Source organism: Pseudorasbora parva, chromosome 16 (assembly GCF_024679245.1).
Source record: "Pseudorasbora parva isolate DD20220531a chromosome 16, ASM2467924v1, whole genome shotgun sequence".
Lineage (NCBI taxonomy): Eukaryota > Metazoa > Chordata > Actinopteri > Cypriniformes > Gobionidae > Pseudorasbora > Pseudorasbora parva.
This window is the reverse complement of record NC_090187.1, coordinates 38,634,268-38,653,354: the sequence shown is the minus strand read 5'-3', so window position 1 is coordinate 38,653,354 and position 19,087 is coordinate 38,634,268.

Genomic DNA, 19,087 nt, shown 5'->3' with positions numbered 1-19,087 from the left:
ATCTATAATAGAGAGACCCGTTTCACTGACACACACAGAAAATGAGCCTGCAACCTTACGTGAAAAAATCTGAGACCTCCAGCAGGCCTTTGAGAACATAATATGATTGAAATGAAATCAATAAAGCCAAATAGGTGAATCAGGAATCTCTAGTTAAGCACACAATAAACTGTATTTATATTCATTTTAATAATCTATTTTGTTTTAATTTAATTAATTAGACTTAATTAGTGTGCAATTTATTTAATTTGTCAAGACCAAAATAGACCGATTAGACTAATGTTCTCGTATATAGTCTGGAAGTGAATAATAGTTTTTTTTCTTTGACAATATGGGAAGATTTGCAGATCTTTCTCAAAATTATAACCCTTTAATTAATTGTATAACAATCTTTTAATTATAATTTACTCACTGCAGGCGTGATGTGGGTTTTGCATTGCACTCCACTATTATGATGAAGCCCCAAACAGGTCTCAACATTGGCACCCTTAATAATCACCACATTTGAATATGTAATGAGTACAGTGTGCTCTCCTGATTAAAACATATCTCCTAAGCATTAGCATGACAGTAATTGATTTCAGTGAGGCTTTGTATTAAAGAGAAGGTGCCAGCACTGCTGCTGCAAGGAAAATTAATTTCATAGTGACCTGAAGGTCCCTCTCGCCCACCCAAATCTGGAGACAGGAGAGGGTGCTGTGGCAGAAGTCAAGCTCATTTCAGCTTCAGGGTGTTGCAGACAGATCTGAGCTACGGTCCGAGTTGGCCCCATTTCCCTGCTAAAGGGAACTGAGCTGTCTGGCACAGCAACACACCAACAAATACGGCCCTTCCCTGTCTCCTCTCATTAAATCTTACCATGTATAAACAAACACACACACAACCCCTCCTTCCCAAACACACTCAGGTATAGACATCCTGTCACAGGGGAGAATGGAAGAATGCATTAAACCCTCTCCACAGGTATAATATCCATCACACACTTTCTCAGAGCATGTCTGCAACCAACTGAGAATTTGAATGACAGACTTTTGAACGTATTATTGGAAGATTAGGCCTACCTGCTATACGAATTGGTGCTTTTGTAAATATTGTATATCGACTTTTTAGTTCTTATTCTTTTCCTGTACAATATAAGGTTTATCTCGTCTTGCACTTATCCAGAGAAGGCAGAGAAAATTAATTTCCAGAAATCTCATAAAAGGAGGGTTACCCTTACAGCAATAGAGGAGCTTAAATTGAAATCAATATTACTTCCCCACACATTTCTATAAGAGATATAGCCCCAAGAGATATGCACACTATTTTGGTCTGTTCAAAGAGAAAACTTAAGCAATCCTTACTTTGTTAATAAAGTACAGAATAAAGAGTCATGCATGGCAATATTACATAGATCCATTTTTGCACACAGGAACTTACAAGTAGCCATAGTTTTTACAATGTCTGGAAGGTTCTCTGAATAAATTTCTGATTTTCATACATCGGTTGGTTAGTCTGAAAAATGCAGTTTGAAAATCGCCGGTGTCACAAACTAGGCCTACCTTGTAAACCATCACGTTAACTTGCGGGTGGGCTTTAGCATATCATAACTATGCTGCGAACCAGGGGAGTCTTAAGAGAAGCTATAGATTATCCCAGTATTTTTCAGTTGATATGAAAAATCAGGTACAATTATCAATATAACGAGTGAATTATATGTATATGATGCACATTATGTTAGGAAAACATCAAAGCATTTTCAAAGGATGCTGATTTTTAGAAGGCAGACTGAGGTGGCGAACCGAAACATGATTGTGTAACATTAGCAACATATTATTAGCTGTTTGATAATAAGACCGCTTAATGAAGCAAGCTATTTTGAGGCATAAAGATTTTTTTAAACGTTACATTTTGGTGATCAAATATTATTTTAAGGGATACATTTATTGACAACAAAAGGACTTGAAATGTTTTTGTCTTGGTTTGAACCTTAGAGAAAACATTAAGGGAATCATGGAACTTCTTGTCATACCGATGGATCTAATAATGTTTATGACGAAGTTATGTTTATGGATGAGTGAATGCATTCATGTTTTTTTAACATGACTGTGTTATGATTATCATCAGCACCACATGTCACGTGTGTATAAAGAAAATGAGGACATTCATTCTACCGAACTTCCCACAAATGCTGAATTGCAGGTCAGTTTATTAGACAATTTCAAATTGTGAGGAAACACAATGCTGTTTTACTTGGTCTACACTGTCTAAACTGCATTTGTATGTTGAAAGTTTTGTTATTTTGTGTGTAAGTTTATCGGCTGTATGAGACTAGCAGTGAGCTACACCAACACTAACATCATACTGAACACATTTCATCGTGTTGAGCTACATAACATTGATTCGTTTTTTTGCTCAGTTGTCTAATAAAGCTGCGCATGCAAGAACGGCATCTCTGCCAAGTCGATGTTTGTTGCGAGGCTCTTACCATCTTGAAAACGTTGATACTGGTCCACTTTTGGTTTCTCAGTTTGTTAAAAAGACTTTCACACGTTCATCCTCCTTGGTTAAAATCAAAATTTTCTCACGATTTACAAATAGTTGGAAACATTTGGGATATTGTAAGTACCCAACTGAACAAAATAACACTGGCCTAGTGGTTTTTGGATATTTTACAGCAAAAATCTTATGTTAAACCTTAATGTTGATTCACACCATAAAAATTCAAACAAAGATAAAATAGTAAAATTGATTTTTTTAGCAGGCTGAATCGTTGCACCAGTAGGTGAAGACCAGACTCAAGAACATATTCCTCTTTAAAAAAATGTATAGAGAAAAAATTCTTAAGAAGTATCAAGAAGTACTGTAGGAAAATGGGAGCGCTCCTTTGTTAAGAGTTATAACATTTGTTAGTGGTTATTTTGAATTTATGCATGTATGTATATGGCATGTGGAGGTATGTGTATGTGTCGGTGGATATAGGGGTATAGGTATATATATGGGTGTATGTATGTATAAATACAAATGTGTACATGAGTATGTATATGTGTTGATGTATATATGTGTATGAGTAGGCGTAGGCATATGCATGTTATTTAAAGAAAAATAATAATTAAAGGGGTATGAGTATATAAGTTTTACTTCATCCTACTCCTTTTTCGTTCATGAGATAGAATTAATTAATTTTTTTATCTTTCACCTTTATTTGTTTCTTTTAATAATGTCTGAACATTATTGTATTTTTATTTCTCTCATGTTCGAAAATAAACAAATAAAACTAAAACTAAAAAAAACTAACTATGGCTTTGGAACTATTTTCGAGCAAAAGCGAGTAACTGGCGTTGTGTCTAAAATGTATGTCATTCCAAAATTAACATAATTTTTATTAAAATGTTTTATAAAAGCAGTGTTACACAGTAGTGTCCTTATCACTCTTTTCCGAAACGACTCATGCCATCTTTGCTTGATTTAACCTGTTAAGTGTCACTGGCCCACCGGCGGGCCCATTTGCCACTGCATGTATAAAACAATTATATCCTATATTTATTCTATATATATATATCATTCGAAAGCTTACGAACTCAAGATTCATCCTGTGAAAACCGTTTTGAAATCGGATCTTGTGTTACCATGGAAACGGTGCTCTAAATTATTCTAACAGGCTCCTCCCCAAGAGGCGTCGTCATATTTCATATTTATTTAACTACTTCATAATGAAAACCTTTTCTAATCTTGACAAAACGCATATCGTCGGAAAGGTCTGAGTCTCACGGTTCTATATCTACAAACTGTTTTGTGATATTTTGAAAAAATATATGTAATTTTGACACAGGAAATTGCATTAAAAAGCCACCCGGTGGCTATTTTTGGTAAAGCGCATAAACAAAATCTCATGGGAACTTCAATTTTTGTGATATTAACTTCAAATTTGGAACAAAAATTGATTAGACATATGGCTTTGATTTGATAGTCATTTTAGAGTACAAATTATTTTTTACATATATTAAATATCTTGTACAGTATATTTGATTTACAGTAAATTTAAACTTCCATAACTTTTGTATACTTTAATTTTTTGAAGTGATTTCACTTGAGCAATACTCTGCTGACTGACTTCTTTACAATGATACCAAACATATTTCTATATTCCAACGTATTCCTGAATTGCAACCATTTAAGTTTGGATAGTGAATTTTCATGTATATTTTCAAAAAGGGGGGTGACAGTTAACAGGTTAAATTTAGTGTCACTTGTATTAACAGCAATTCGTGCATCATTAACACTCTCATGTAATATTGCTTCATATATGAATGCATGCATTTATTTATAGCTCCATATGTGCGTGTGTGCATCAAATTGAAGCAATTAGCCTGTAAAAGCAAACAATCCCGGAGTGTTTTACACACACATTCAGATTTCATTCTCATATAGCCTACTCGTTACAGTTAGACCCAACTGAGTGTTACGGTACATTTCAACAGCAGAATTGTCTGAAATAAGGTTGAATGTTCATCCAGCTCTATTAATTTAACTGCCCAATATTCTGACTTGTCCTTTGCAACGCAATATAATGTATTACAAGTTCGCATAATAAGCATGCACGAAAAAAGTATTTCATAACATCACATATAAAATATATTCCAGAATATATTAGTTACCACCATGTTGGACTTTTGTGTGTTTGTCTTTTTTAAATCAGTGTAAGTTCATGTCACAGTTTCTTTTTTTATGTTGGATAATGCATATAGAACAATATTTACTTTATCAGCAACCAATGCTGTACTATTTTTGTATGACATACTTACATGTATAAAAAAGTCACATAAACCGTTTATGCCTTTGATACATATAATAACTATGTAAATGTTTAGTTTAAAAAATACTCTATAAGGATAAAAGCATATGGCCGTCGGCACATATGTTAATTTATCTAAGTTAATTATTATATGATTATCTGCACTTCTTCTCTCACATAGTATCTTTTTTTTTTCTTTTTTTTTTTCTTTTTTTTTTTTTTTGCATTTACCCCCCTCATGCCACACTTTAAGACCTTATTCAATGCAAAGAGCTAAAAAAAAATGCAAAAGAGTTGCTGTTTTTTTTTTGTTTTTTTTTTAATTATGCATATACCACTGCACACTATTTTAAAGTCATATTTCATAATTGATTTAGTCTGGTTTTGAGTATGCATTTCTCGCCTTTCTGGGTGAATACATGTCTGATGCACATTCTCATAAGTTCCTGTGTCCAAGGAACCAGAAATATCCAATGCTCACAAATATAAGCACAAATTCACACAAGAGTTATAAAGGCGTTCACGTACACTGGGTAGACAGAACATTAGGCTGATAAGCACATGGCACAGAATAACCCCTCCAGGCAGGACTGCGTTTAAAGGACAAGGAGCATTTATTCACAGCCCTAAGATTTTTGACCGTGAATTTGTTCAGACAAAATATGATTGTAGAAACAAATATCTTCCTCATAACCATAAATCACTGTTTGTAAATCTTTCTTTAGAGAACGAAATATAAAGGTGATGGTTCAATTTGGAGGTTTTTGCAAGTTGTACTTTCATGGCTTTTAGCAATTATCCTCAAGTGTTTGTCTTTCAGTTTCAGAGAATGAATTTCAGACTGTTGAATGCAATATATTTGCCATTTATGAGAACAAGGCATATTCCCTCATGTTGTTATGAAAACTGCACTAAAGTACTAACTGGTAAATGCATGGCTGACAGCTTTTTATATGATAATCTGATCTAGCTGTTGTTATTAAAATGTACATGTCAATTGAACAACAAGTTATGAATAAATGAGGAGGAATGCTGGAATATAAGCCTAATTCTGTCTTGATGATGGTATGGAAATGAAATGACTCTCAGGAAGTGGAGAGCAGTCAAGTAGGTTGAAACATGTTTGTTGATCTAGTTAGATGCATATCCATATGATGCATTTTGAGCTACACTTCTTTTTCCAAAGTGTGCAGGCGTGTGTGGAATAGCTCAACACCAGCAGGAAAATGTGGATGTGATGTTATTGAAGTGTTGATCCAGTCTGTCTATGATGCACCTCTTCTGTTCTGAAAGTTCTCTGTTCTCTTCTGTTCATATCAGCCTAAAGAAGAAAAGAAAAAAACATTTCAGAACAGAGGAGAGAAGTCATGATTGAAGAAAGCCAGCTTGCTTGAAACAAGTACAATTGAAGAAGACAAAACAAAATATTTTAAAGATATTCCATAAGGAAACCTGTGACTACAGGTCAAATTATACTTTATTTTTTGTAATTATGACCTCATATCTTAACTTTAAATCTCAATGTGACCTAATTTTTCACAGTGTGACTGTTTAAACACTCAGCTTTTATAATATAATCATTTTATTACATTAAGATCACAATAAAATCTCACAAATATGTTTTTTTTAATGTGATTTAGAATGGGCTTTTATACATTCCTCTTTTTTTCAATTTTAAAGATTTTCTGGACGCCTGCAACTTTATATCTCACAAGGCGACTTAGTATTTTTTAATTGATACTTAATTTTTCGTAATTGTGACTTTACATATAACAAATGCAGCTTTATATCCCACAACTTGACTTCATCAACGAGGTTTAAACACTCAAAATCAAACTTTTAAAGTTTACTCAACTATTTAAACGGTTAGTTCACCCAAAAATGAAATTTCTTTCATTAATGGCTCACCCTAATGTCGTTCCACACCCGTAAGACCTCTGTTCATCCTCGGAACACAGTTTAAGATATTTTTATTTATATATTTATATTTAGTCCGAGGGCTTTCTGTCCTTTGAATGTAAGTGAATACCCACTTCATGTCCACGTCCAGAAGGAAATGAAAGCATCACCATCATAGTCCATATGTGACATCAGTTGGTTAGTAGACTCTTTTGAAGCATAGACAATACTTTATGGTCCACAAATAACAAAAAATACGACTATTCAGCATTGTCTTCTCTTCCGTGTTCCTCAAATAAAGAATCAAACGGTCATGAATCATGATTCGGATCGCTTGTCAAACTCGCGAATCACGTGACATTGGCGATATAAATCACGAATCAGTCTGCTGATTTGCGACCGTTTGAATCTTTATTTGAGGTTTGAAAACAAACGCGGAAAAGAAGACGATGCTGAATAAAGTTGTATTTTTTGTTATTTTTGGACCAAAATGTATTGTCGATGCTTCAAAACAGTCTAACTAACCAACTGATGTCACATAAGGACAATGATGATGATGTTTTCATTACCTTCTGGACGTGGACATCAAGTGGGCATACACTTACATTCAAAGGACAGAAAGCCCTCAGACTAAATCTAAAATATCTTAAACTGTGTTCCGAGGATGACCAGAGGTCTTACGGGTGTGGAACGACATTAGGGTGAGCCATTAATGAAAGAAATTTCCTTTTTGGGTGAACTAACACTTTAACATGAAAAATTACTCAAACTAAATTTGTACTAAATTGAAAAAACTCAAAAATGTTCTGCAGCTGTTTGCCTTAAACTTTTAAGTTTTCTCAACTTTTTTGTTTTTGTTTTTTACAGTGAAGGGTAAGGTGAAAATGAAAAAAATCGAACAAAAATGAAAATTAGCCTATGATTTACTCACCCTCAAGTCATCCTAGGTGTATATGACATACTTTCAGACGAATAAAAGTTGAGTTATATTAAAAAAGCCCTGGCTAGTCCAAGCTTTATAAAGGCAGGGATGGTTACTCTGTTTTTGAATCAGAGTTCAGAATTTGAATTTGACAAACTCTGAGAGTTTGACCTCCTCCATTTCTTGGTATTTGGGGCACTTTTTGTGTTTCTTTGCCTCTTCTTGACGGATCGCTTCCTGTTCTCCTGAGTTGTAAGTCGCTTTGGATAAAAGCGTCTGCTAAATGCATACCTGTAAATGTTTTGAAGTCTATAAAAATGCATCTGTCTGTCAAATAATGTGCTCCAGACGGCTCTGGGAGGTTAATAAATGCCTTTAGAAGATAATTGGTGCATTTGTGTAAGAAAAAGATTCATATTTAAAATTGATAAAGTAACGTTTCGGCCTTTCGCCTTCCGTATTCAGTTCATGGGAAAACTGTTTTACTCTACCAAGTAAGCTCGACAGACGTCACGTATGCATCTTGAACTCCAAGAAGGCACTTTCAACACTTTTCCGATCGCTGGAACTTTAATTCAAAAAGTTTTAAATACGGATATTTTTCTTACCCAAACGCAACGATTTGCTTCAGAAGAAACTAGAAACCGCTATCAAGAAACAATGGACATTTTACTTGCGTAATATCATTAGTGCCAGGTACACAGACACAAGAGTATATTAATAAGTTCCCAGCCTTGTCAGGAGGTATGACCTAAAAGGTTAGCTTTATGTATACAGTCCACCTACACAAAACATTTGGAGAGTCATAATGGAGTTCATGCATAGAGAGCCATATTTTTCATCTTGTCTTGTAATGGTCGTTCAAAGAGAAAAGCACGCTGAACTGCGGAAGTGCACAGCTCACCAGGATAACAAGCAGGAAAAACAAACCGTAAGAAGACTAAAATTAGAAATGTACTACTTGCTGCTATAACGAGCAGCATTACACACACTCAGAAGCAGGGACTGTGAGTGACATGAATGGCACCTCTCCAGCAAATTATTTACAACTGCCATTGCAGCAAAGTGAGAAAAAAACAGCTTGTTACCAAATAACATAAACCGATAGATGTGAACAATCATTTCAAGAGGGGTTTCTTTCACAAAAAAATTCTGACTGTAGTAAAAGTAAATAAAAAAGGTCCAGGTAAACCCTACACATTTTGTTTGTGAGGACAAAATGTCCCCTTGCTGGTGACATTTTTTGGTCCCCATGAGGAAAACAGCTTTTTTTTTTCTCAGTTTTTTTTGTTTTGTGAAAACGTAAAAATGTAGGTATAGGTTTATAGGGATATGGGATAGGACATACAGTTTGGACAGTATAAAAATCATTATGTCTATGGAAAGTCGGGTTACACTTTATTTTAAAGTTTCCGTGTTACAGTGCAATCATAGCCTGGATGCCAGCCGAACTTAGCCCCGCCCACAACATTTTTAGGTCGGGCGGTTCGGTCTGGCCTCGATCCATAGAGGAGTAATTATCTACCAATGAAATCATCAGGGTGGGCTTTAGACGATGACGGACAGATGATCAACAGTAAAGTAATCATCACGTCATCAAAGGGGCTTGGATTATATTTGTTCAATCCTAAACGGAGAGCTTGTTTGTATATGCATTCACCTTCACAATTTCTCTCAAAAATTATGATTATGTTGGGTAAGTACTCTGTGTATCATTAAATTATTTTATTTTTATTACAACACCGGCAAAGATTGTGTATTCCAGCCTGATTTCAGCGCGCGTGCAGACAGGGTTGCCAAGTTTTTACAACAAAACCCGCCAACTACTAGCCCTAAACAAGAGCTTCTCGGGGGGGGGATGGGGGGGGGTTCACCGGGGAAAAAATGGCATTTGGGGGGTAAAATGTGTGTTATTTTGGCAAGGTTGCTAAAATTCGCACTCATGGGTCTATATATCACATAATAGTTGTTATAACCCATAGACAAGAAAAAAACAACCCGCGGAAAAAAACGCAGACTTGGCAACACAGTGCAGTTGAGTTCTGCAAACATGTAAAGAACTTCCTATAGGGTTAGGGTTAAGAATAGGGTTAGTTGCATGTAATTATGCATAATTTATACTAGAAATAAAGAGAAAATTAAAATTTAATTAAAAGCGTCGATTGCTGAACTCTTGACTAAATTATGCACTCTCACAAATACTCTCATCATAAACATCAACAGATTTGGTGATTGTGCTTTTGAGAGCATCAAAACAAATATATATATTTTTCTATTTACAGCATATCAGATTTTTGTAGCATTGAGCAATGTTCAAATCGGCAAAATCGCCTGTTCAAATGATAGTGGCTTGGGAACATAACCACTTTGATAACAAGAGTATTTATGCTGGGATAGGTTGTGGATAGGCAACACGTAATTATTTAATCAAATTCTATTTAAATGTGTTTTTAAGGAGGAATCGCATCTAGCCTTACACTAGAGTTGGTTCATCCTCGCCTATGAATGATTACTCGCTCTCATGTCGTTCCAAACCCGTAAGACTTTCGTTCATCTTCAGAACACAAATGAAGATCTTTTTGATGAAATTTGAGAGATTTCTGTCCCTTCATTAACAGCTACACAACTACCACTGACGTTTAAAAAAGATCACGAAAAGATCATAAAACGAATCGATTTGAATTGAGCGGTTTAGGTCAAACTTTCTGAAGAGACACGATCGCTTGATGAAAAGATTGAATTTAGGCTTTTTATTCACACAACCAAATGAAGAGTTTTTGGATCAGAATTGCTGAGTGGTTGGGATAGAAAATGTTTATACCTTTCAACAAGGACTGCTGCTCAATAGTGTGCAATCTATTACTTTGTGTCTTGTACGCACTTCTCAATAGCAGCAATTACAGTTGACCGGCACAGCTACGAGGCCAGAAATGTGTAGGCAAGAAACATCCTATTTTGGTGTTATGTTGAAAATCTTTAGGATCTTTTATAATTTCATTCATTAACAGTGCATTCCAGTGGGAGAACAATCATGTTGTTACATGCTGTGTCGTTCCAAACAGAAGTGGTTAAAAATATCTATTTCAGAGCCTTTCAAAACATCTTTATTTGGCAAACCACACCAAGCAGTTTCCCTTACAGTGGTTCGCAAACAATTTCTGCAGGCCCTTTTGTAAAGATAAATATACAGTATATATTTCAATTATTGTTATTTTGTGAAGTCTCTACTTGTTCGACTTCATATTGTATGAAGTTAACATTTTGAGGCACGCAACACACTGTGGTCTCCCTTCATTGCCCACCCTTGTATTGAAAACAAATACTTCTGTACTTTTACTCAAGTAAAAATCAGTATTACAACTTTCACTTGTAACTGAGTAATATTTGACCAGTAGTACTTTTACTTTTACTCAAGTAATGAAGTTGTGTACTTTGTCCACCTCTGGCGTAGTTAGCTATATTAACAGAGATGGGTTGGGGGATATCTTTATGCTAGTGAAGAAGGTTTGTGTTTTGTAGAAAAAGCTTAGGTGGACAAAGTATTTGTTTTCAAAAGTACTTGAGTATCAAAAGTAAATTTTCTTTTTTGTGTCAATTCATTATTTTATTATTGTTGTATAGATGCACATTATGCCATCATGGTTTAAGCCAGTGATGCTTCATCTGACATGCTAGTATACGACTAACTTAAACTAATTTAAATACTTGTATAAAAGATACAAAGCCCTTTACAAAGCTGCTGTCACACTAAGAACGAATGCACGGATCCAATACACTGATCCACATCTGATATTCTCCAACTGTTTATCTTCACTTAAGACATAATCAACTTTGTTGATGTGAACACTCGACACAATGAACATTTTGACATCCGTCTTATTCCATTTTGCTATAGTGTTCAAAAAATGCTGGGAAATCATTGAACTTCACGTGACCCTACAAGAGTGATTCCTTGTTAAAAACCCAAACACCTTTTAAAGAAGAAAAAAATCATCCACTGACTTTTAAAGCTGCTACAGAAACGACTTTCGACTTTGAGGACCTTGATGGAAATGTAGTGGAGTAAAAAGTATGATATTTGTCTTTCAAAAGTAGTGAAGTTAAAGTCATACGTTTCCAGAAAAAATAATACTCAAGTAAAGTACAGATACTCAAAAAGTGTACTTAAGTACAGAACTCAAGTAAATGTACTTAGTTACTGTCTACCTCTGCAGTACGCTCAGCCATCAGGAAGAGAGTGCTTCTAATTGACTTAACTTTTCACCGTTGAAGTCTATGGGGGTCACTGTGTCCATTTCTTTCTATGATTTAAACCAGGGTCTCTGGCGTGAGAGACAGGTGCACTAACAGAGGCCTAAGGGACTCTGCCTAGAGCGTGCCTCTTGAAGACAGGGAGTGAGGTTTACACACACTGCTCTTACTGGCCTACATCCGTTACACTCACCCCCCATAAACCTCACTCCCATTCGGGTCACGGCACCAAATGTACTTGATCCGTTCTGCAGGATTCGACCTGGGAACTCTGGTCTGGGAGGTGGGCTTGCTAACAAGGACAACAAAGACTGCAGCCTCTAAAGTCAGTCGCTAGCGTGCATCTTGAGGCTAGGGGAATGAAGTTTGCATGCGCAACTCTTACAAGCCTACATCCATTATTCTAACCCCCCATAACCTCACATCCACTACACGTGTGTGTATGTGCTTACTATGGCCTCTACATTCAAAAATCTGCAAGACCACATGGTGTTTCATATAATAGGTTTCTGAAAGGCAACTCCTTTGTGGCTTTTCTAACTCAAACAAGAGCTAGTGTCACCAAATGACCTTTTATTTTGTTTCAGCCTCTACTTTAAGTCTCTTATGGTGTCCTATTATGGGTTATTATTATAAGTATCCAAGCAACGTGCAGGAACTTTACTCATGATCAGATAATTTTATCTATCTCTGTTCCTGGGGGACCATTCACCAAAAGCAGGACTCTTTTTCCATGTTTCTCATTTAACTCTTCCTTGTAAAAAACTGCAGTGTGAGCATATACTGTGCACATTTTTGAGCAGACAGACTTGTTTTGAATCCAAGCCTTTCTTTGATTTCATCATTTGAATAATTACTAAACAATATTGTTCATTTTTAGCTATTTGGTTTGATTAATTATTTAGCTACAATATTGGATGAGACCTGATGACCACTGTAAAATCAAAGTCCTGAAGCAGAACTGCTTTCTGTAATTGACAATAACAAATTACACTGTTTAAGAATCAAGAAATATTGCTGCCAGATGGAGAGGATGATTAGAAACAAAAAATAAATTAAAAAAGCTAAATAGGGTATATGAAAAGGTTTATCTTGAATCTAGTTTGTAATAAAAATGATACAAATCAGTTTATTGGGTATTGAAATCGGGGTCAGGGCTCAGTGTGTCCTCCCAAGACACTTCTAGCAGTTATAAGATGTTATTTCAAGACTGTCACAAACTTGTCTCAGTTTTTGTTGGACTGCTGAGTACAATCCCTGAGGAAATGTACCACGGTTAGTTCTGTCAGATCTTATAAAGCAACTTCATTGAAATACAAATGTTTTGTTTTTGTTTTTTCCATCACCTACAATTTACTGTGGTTATTTTACCTTGAGAGATCTGAAATTATGCTGTTAGAAAACAGAAAATTGCTTTGTATACAATAGAAAGTGTAATTATATATGCTTGCACAAATACCTCCTCACAGGCTATGAGGTTCTTTATGTTCGTTTTTTCCTTTTATTTCTTTATTTTTTCTTTCTTCAGTGTTGGTCTTTTATGCTGAGCAGCACATGCCGTTCAGCAAAATGTGTTTTTATATTATTATATTATATTATATTATATTATATTATATTATATTATATTATATTATATTATATTATATTATATTATATTATATTATATTATATTATATTATACGTCTGAATACTCGATTCTGTCTGGATAAATGAGCAGGTTGTGCATTTGACCCCACATTGGTGGGGTGGCCCCACTTTATATTAGGTCGCCTAACTATGTACTTACATCAAAATATATGTACAATGTACTTATTGTGTTCATTTTGTATTGCAAAACACTTTTGCTGATATTGAGGGGGGATACGGTGTAATTGGGATACACACCGTGGATTTTACATTGAAATTTCCCCTATTATGCCATTTTAAAGTTTCTCCTACAGGTTTACATGCATCAAAGTTCAAAAATGCTTTAATTTTCTCATATACATTGCATATAACCACATTGTACAATGATTCTCAAACGACTCGATGGATCGATGGAGCTTACTCTGCTCTGATTGGCCAGATGACCCAGTCTGTTATGATTGGTCTACCGCTTTTTAGAGACTAATGCCTATTACCATAACTCTCAGGAGGGTTCCTCAGCAATTGTACCAAAGACTTTATATGGATATGACTTTTTGTATGAAAGACAATGCACTCCAATCACACAATGAAGGGGAGAAAGTGCAATGCCCAATATGGCGAAAAAGCTCCCACCTTCAAAATGAAGAGCTAATCATTTAAATTAGTAAAGAAGTGCATTTAGGATTGTGCATCCACTTTTGCTTTGTCCATGCTGATTTTTTGTTTGTTTGTTTTTTGTCATAATTCAAGCGTTTAGTAACTACATGAACGAGACGGTTTAGATTTCATTGGTAATTTCAAATATGAAATTTAATTATAAGCTTGGTGAACAGTTTTGGGGAATTGGATGGGAGCTGCACTTAAATGCCCGAGACTTTCTAAAGATGTTCGCCGAGTGAAATGACTTGTCTTAAAGGGACTTTGATTGTACACACTGTAAAGATAATAAAGACGTAGATTTTATCCAAGCACGTTCAACCCGAACCTCCATTGCGAGGACGACTTGAGCAGGACTTGAGCTTTCTCATTTTCTTCAAAAAGATACAGAAGATAAATTCTTATGATGTTAAATCATGGTGCATGTATGCATTTTCTTTAATAATAATACATCCTATATGATTGTTTCTATCATCACTGAAAATAATTAAATTAACCGTGTCTACACCAGAAGTGAACAGTGTGACAAATGCAAATAGAAACTATTATAATCAGTGACGCTGTCTACACTGCATGCATTGTGCCACGACAAACAGTAAACTGACAGCCCGTTCTATTTCTAACTTCAGGAGTTCCCAAATCAATTTGTCTAAGAACAAATGGATTTGCAATATTCACTTTGTTGCGTCCAGTGTAGACAGCTTCAAATGATTGTGGTGGTTGAGTTCAGTTTAGACACACAGTACAAGGGTGTAAAAAAATGGACAAATAAACAGCCCTAGGTTTAGCAAAAAGTGTGCACTTAAGCTAAAACTGTCATCGCAGAGTTAGAGTCATGACAAAACACTGCAAGACTTTTAACTGAACATTTAGCATAGTTGCAAAAACAGTATTTCTGGATAATGGAGGGGGTTGAAGGACTTTTACAGAAAGGAGTCAAATTTATTAAGAGCATCATCCTTTGGAACATGAGTTGCCATGAGGTACAAGTTGTTCCGTTAAAATCAATGCAGACCCATTACAGTCATAAGGCTGTTAAAAGCGGAAAATCAAAAAAAGCCCATGAATAAAAGTTAGAGTAAACAACTGAAGAGGACATCTAGGAGGAGAACATTTAGAATAAGAGCATTTGTTATCAGAAATGCACATGCATATAAAAATTATACAATATTTAAATTGGGATGACAAGGAGTAGCATAACGACAGAAGACCTGGTTTTCTCTTCACATCATATTGCTGTTTAGATCCAGTGTAAGTGACTTACCTGGACTGCTGATGTTGCTGATTTAGAACATAAGGGCAAAAAAAGTGCAGACATTGTGAGTTTGGACTCTAGCGGAGGCATCAGCATGCATCAAAAAGAGTGAGGAAGTCAAGCCAGGTAAAGGTAAAAATCAAGCGGTAACAGGACAAAGGGACAGAAAAATGGGACACAGATCTTGACTCAGATATTGGGAGAAAAATTTACTGGCTTCATAAAAAACTGATAAAAACCTGTTTTTGTTTTAGAATGAATCTAATTGAATCTTGCACTGACAAAAAAAATTGTTGATTTTTGTTGGTTTAACTTAAAAAAAGTAAGTAACCTGGTTGTCTTAAAATTTTGAGTTGATTGAAATTAAAAATTTGAGTTGATACAATGAAGGAAATTTGTTTAATAAATAGAAACTCAAAATATTTTTGTATCTAAATCACATAAAAAAAATTATAAATCATGAAAATTGCACAATTTGGCATGTTTCACTGCGTCATCAGAAATAAAACACACACAATTACCCAATATGCTTACAAAATCTTTTAATAATATTTTAATAAATGTTGTCAAATCTCAAAAAAAGTTCATTGTATTAATAAAATTTTTAAATTTCAATTAACTCAAAATTTTAAGGCAACCAGGTAACTCTTTTTCTACAGTGTGCAGAAATGGCAGCTTTGCAGACTTTAACCAATTACTATTCTTTTAAGATGAAGTTTCATGCACACCTTTTCACTATCACTTCCCAATGGCATGTCACCAATCCGCCTGCCATTGTCAATTTTGCATTAAATCCATACTGAAAGTGTTTTTTCTTCACGCTTGACCATTCTCTGGTACCAAAGGACGAGATAATTACAGTGCATGGAAGGACAGTATAGGATTGTTTCCATGACAACATTTATTACATCAAGCCAAGTAGTTTTCACATAGTATATAAATGTCATATGATTAATAATTAGTTGCATATCTCTTTGCATCTAGCTTTATCATTTTGTGTTTTTTGGCAATTAAGAATTTTCAGCTAAGTCCTACAAATTATTATTGCTGTTTTTTAGATAGCAAACTCCTTTGTGTGTGTGTGTGTGTGGATGTGTGAGATGATAGATAGATAGATAGATAGATAGATAGATAGATAGATAGATAGATAGATAGATAGATAGATAGATAGATAGATAGATGGATGGATGGATGGATGGATGGATGGATGGATGGATGGATGGATGGATGGATGGATGGATGGATGGATGGATGGATGGATGGATGGATGGATGGATAAATGGATGGATAGATAGGCAGATAGTTGTAATATCAATAAACATATACATTAAAATTACACTTAAGTCCTTGACAAGTGCTTTAGTATGTATGTCAACACATCAAAATAAGTGTAAGATTTTAAGACTACTAGTGCATATTCAATACTATTAAGCAGCACGTCTTTTTCACAAGGGAAATTATAATTTTGTTGCTTCTTATTGCAGGATATGTGAATGGTTATGTTGTTTAGTGTGTACTGATTCTGTTTGCTGATGACCTGAGGCATTTTTAAATCTAGAGACTTGTCTCTTCTTGTTGCACATCTGGGCTGTCCACTTCTCTCTCTCTCTGTCCTGATGTCTGATCCAGTTTGCTGTCTTCTCTCAAGACAGAAGTGCACAACCATGCCTGGCCTCGGTAATAGTAATACAAAAATTTGTTGTAATTTCTACACTTTATTAGAACTGTTCAGATTTGTTAAGGCAATAAGAAAGGTGTTTCTAGCACATTACAGAGGTTTGTCTATCCAGCGCGTGTATTATTGACCTTATCGGAAGTGAAGCGCGTTCCATGCTTTTGGATATAGCGTTGTATTTGAGGTAAAAAATATATATAAATTATAAGATTTCTCACAAACTGATTGTTTTGTATGTTAAGATATCAATGTGTCATCATGAGCCACATACTAAGCAGATAAACATAACATTTTCATTTTTGGGTGAACTATCCCTTTAAAGTTGGACTGGAGTAACTGCCACGTTTGGTCTGAGATTGAGTTTTGTTTTATAGTTTTATTCTTGGGCCCTACTATGAAGCCGGTTTAGGTGGATAGCCAGATATGTTTCAGCTTAGTTTGCACCAACCCTAGATTTTTAGACACTATGAAAGTGGCTCGGGTTTAAGTGGTGTCCGTCGCCTCTGTAACTTGCGCTCCACAGCTAACCTGCCCTGGGGTGGGTTATGTTCTGGGTAAAAGATGTCAAACTGAAACTGACCAATCAGCTGTGAGCAAAGTGACACAACAACAAAAATTAACTGAGACGACTGTTGTGAGATCCAGCCTTTATTTTCATCTCTGCTTCAAAGCCGTGGGGCCCTTAATGATCTGAAACGCAAGTGTCAAAGCGGGAAGCGCAAGTAACTTTGTGGGCGGGTCTTTGTGGGCGGGTCTTTAATTGTGTTGCTTTTTTCCCGGCGGGATAAATGGCTCTTGTGCCCGGCGCAAATATAAAATGGTTTGGTCTGAAGTAGATTCATTATTCATAGGTGTGGTTTGGGCGTAACGTGAATAAACCAATTAGAGCGTCATCCAACATTCCCTTTAAAAGCAGCTGCGCAAGTTCCATTATGGATCGCTATTATTATGGCGTATTTACCAGGCGCACGCCAGGAGCGGTTCACAGCCGAGGAGACTGATGTTCTTGTAAGAGCAGTGAAAGACAGAGAAGTTGTGTTGTATGGGGATGGGAGAAACCCACCCAAAAATAGCGTCGGTTAAACAGTTTTTTCAGTTTTTCAGTCGATTTTTTTATTTCCTGGTTCTTGACGGACAAACCAATTTGTCAGATGCCCTTAAATACATATCTTGCAACTATTGGGCAAACAGGTCTGATCCTTAATTACTACAATTACCCTGAATAATTTGTAAGCTAGATTTATGCCTATTTTTTAACATATTCGGGCACATCACAATGATTTCCGTCATCTCATGTGTTAATATTTTTTTAGTGTAACAATTTATAATTTGCAAAAATAACTGTTGCATCTGTGTAGATTACATGAGCAAAGTGTATGCGCGTTGTGCACGCTATACATTATGGTCAAGCATGCGCCCTTAAATGCGCCATAGCATAATGAACAACGCGCAACGCGCCACTGACTTTAGACTAGGTTTTTTGTGGTCAGTAGCGCAATTGTTTAATGGAACAGCAAAATAGCACCAGGGATTGTTTGCGCCGGAACACGCCTCCTTTTTTGCGCTGAACCACCCAGAGAGCGCAAGTTCATTCACTAGTTTAGTGACGTGCTTCTGTGGAGGGAAAAGCGCGCTTTGCGCGGGTGCAACATACACTGCAAATTTTAAAGAGTGAATTTAACTCCCTCAGAGTTAAAATTAACACTTTCCCAGAGTATATATGGGAACCACTGGAAAAGTGTTAAATTAACACTTTTGAAAGAGTTAACATTATTAACACTCTGACAGTGTTAACTAACTAACTCTTAAAGTGTTAAATTTTAACACCACAATAGATAATCAGAACACCAAAGTCAGTGTTCAAAATTAATTTGTTTACCTGGCCAACATTTCACCAACGTTTAAGCTAAATTTTAATAAAATTAATGTTAAGTATTTTTGCATACACAACTATGATTTACACTATAGTTTGAACAGTTACCATCTATTAGTGTTACCAACACAATAATCAGACCATAAAGTGCTGTA